Genomic DNA, 2,792 nt, shown 5'->3' with positions numbered 1-2,792 from the left:
GGTATCTTACAAAACATGCGAGTCAACGATACTTTCAACTCGATACTTTCAGCTATTACTTGTACCACTAGTATGCATGTTCAACAAGCCTGGACTTAGCAACACAAACAGCACCACTGCTATCACCACGGGACCCCAATCCGCCATTATACTACTGTAGTAGTTATTTTCTTTAATTTATTTTATCAAAAACAAAATTCAGAAATTTCAACTATGTGGTCGACGAAGAGAAAACTGAAACTTACCTGAACCGTGTGACCGACAAAGAGAGAGGCCAAATCGACGAAGAGAGAGGTGAGACTGGAGAGTGAAACCACTACGCCAAATAAGGGGAAAGAGGGCGCTTTTTTTGGCCTATAACAGCGCTTTAAAGCGCCCTCTAATCTGGCGCTGGCATATCCATACATATACAACAATCCACTGATATATAATCGTTTAACTTCTAAAGATTCTAAATATACAACCAATTCATAACTTAAAAAGAAATAAAACTAAGTAGCAAAAGCATCTCTGAGATGTATGTTTTTTTTGCTAGTCGCAGTCTTCTTAGGGTCCGCTTCCTGAATCGAAGTTCATTTCTAGCAGCCATTCCTCGCATGCCGGTTTAAATACAAACAGCTTTGGAATAGGTAGTTTTATAAGCACTTCTCGAAAGATACATGCGGATTTGTTTCTGGATTATCAAAGATGCGGCCTCCCTTCTCATGCATTCATACCGACGTCTTGCAAGTTGTCCTATGTTAAGTTCATAGGATACGTAAAACTAAATGACTTAGAAAATGGATAACAAGATTATTCATACATAGTATCAAAAAGGATTCAAATAATTGATACCTTTAATAGCCCTTTGTAGTTCTATGGCAGAAAATCGCAATAACTTGTACTGTTTTTGACAAATATATGTGCGAGCTTTTTTCTGAATAACGATTGCGGATCTTCCTAGGACCTCGGCACGACATGCATCTAGTTCTGCCATTTGACCTGCTCTCAGGAAAACTTTTGTCTTTCCTATCTGCAAAGAAACCCAAACAACATTTTATTCCAATCCATATTATCATACATAGCGTGTTCGAAATTTTTTAGCATCATCATCTATGATTCAATGTAACCTGCGAGCAAATAAAAATGCTATAACTGAGATTAAGATAAGAACTACTACCTGATAATCTTTAAGGTTTGCTTTATCTAGAAGTCTATTGCAAGCCGTCATCTCATCAGGACTGCAGATATATATTTATTATTAGTTATTTCAGATATAGTTGTGTTATTTGAACATCTAAAACCGGAAAAATTTCGTGACAACAATCTAGGTGGTTAATTATGTTCAGTACAATCACATTCATCTGTATGATCAGAAAAAGAAAACACGGAAAAAAGGAGAAGTAAATACCATGACTTTAGAACCTTAGGTTCCATTATACTAAACCGCTGAACAAATTCATCAAAGTTCTTTCGAGTTGGATATCCAGCGCAACTTATCCTAATTGCCTCCATTACACCCTGTAAAAGGCATCCACAGAGTTTGAAGTAACTTGAAACAAAAATATTCATGTCATAATAAAGAACAAGGCTAATATGGGGGTTGAACTCACCCCACATCGAAGCTGCTGTAACACATCGTTGTTCTCAAATATCCCCGGCTTAAGAAGATTATTTGGCTTTACACAACGAATGTAGTGTGGCTCAGTCGCACTCAATGTTTCAAGCAAAGATTGCAGTTGTTGCTTCATTCCATAAGCAATAAGAATAACAATGATCAATAGTTATATACAAAAGACTTATAATTTTCAAGCATATGCATGTTTAAAGAAAACCGACCTTAAACTGAGTGGCTATAGAAGAAAACTTTGTTGATTTAGTACTTTCCTCGTGTAAAGGTGGGAAAAGTCCTGAAACAAAGGAGCACTTGGAAGCACAGAGCAGCACAGCGTGTTCCGGAACAACGTAGTCTTTGTTTTTATCAAGGAAAAGATCAGTTTGATACGTGACCTGAAATCAAAGTTCGACATATATACTAAGCTTTTAACTTTTTATTTCATGGTTGATATAACTGCGTAGACCAAAATGTATTTTACTCACATCACCAGCATAGTGATTGATGGTGAAGTCAGTTCGTGACAACTTCGGTTTGTTGAATCGCTTATTGTCCTTAAGTGTTTGATATAGCTTTTCAGCAAATGTTTCGTGCGTTGATCTTGGAAACATACTACAAAGAATAAGCAGGACAATATATAAAAGAATGACTATAAAACATAGTTATTGCTCAAAGTATATATATTTGCATGCGCTAACGCCACTTTACATTATGTAAAATGACATAAACAAACCATTAACTATAATACAAATATTTGAACTATTGTCATTTAATACATACCAGGCCTCGTCCAGAAGAGCAATAACGCCGCCAGGTTACTGAAGTTATAAACAAGAATGAGATGACAAACTGATAGAACTTTTCTAAAATGACAAAAATGCAAGGCTGAGTTGCACCTTCTCAATAAGATCGAGAACATCTTGATTATCAACGAACTCTATATAACTCCAATCAATTTCTTCCTTTGTATATTCCTCTTGCTCCATTTTGAAGACATGCTGCATAATGAAATAATGAAGTGTTATTTGAGTCTATAGAAATTGTTTACCAGGAGATAGTAGAAAAATCAAACCTGGTTGAAATGCTGCTGTAGCTTCTCATTTGTCAAATTGATACAAAATTGGTCGAAGCTGAACAGGGCCGATGTAAAGTTAGTTACTGTTAGAACAATAACTGTGGTTCAAAAGTAAATAGATAC

The 2,792-nt window shown here is 35.9% G+C and overlaps 1 pseudogene; it reads right to left on the bottom strand.

Moving 5' to 3' along the window:
• Positions 1-1,088: 1,088 nt before the first annotated feature.
• Positions 1,089-2,592, bottom strand: LOC127115252 (myosin-8-like; annotated as a pseudogene).
• Positions 2,593-2,792: the final 200 nt, after the last annotated feature.

Source organism: Lathyrus oleraceus, chromosome 1, assembly GCF_024323335.1.
Source record: "Lathyrus oleraceus cultivar Zhongwan6 chromosome 1, CAAS_Psat_ZW6_1.0, whole genome shotgun sequence".
Taxonomy (NCBI): domain Eukaryota; kingdom Viridiplantae; phylum Streptophyta; class Magnoliopsida; order Fabales; family Fabaceae; genus Lathyrus; species Lathyrus oleraceus.
The sequence above is the reverse complement of the archived record's forward strand: the minus strand, read 5'-3'. Positions and strand labels throughout refer to the sequence as shown.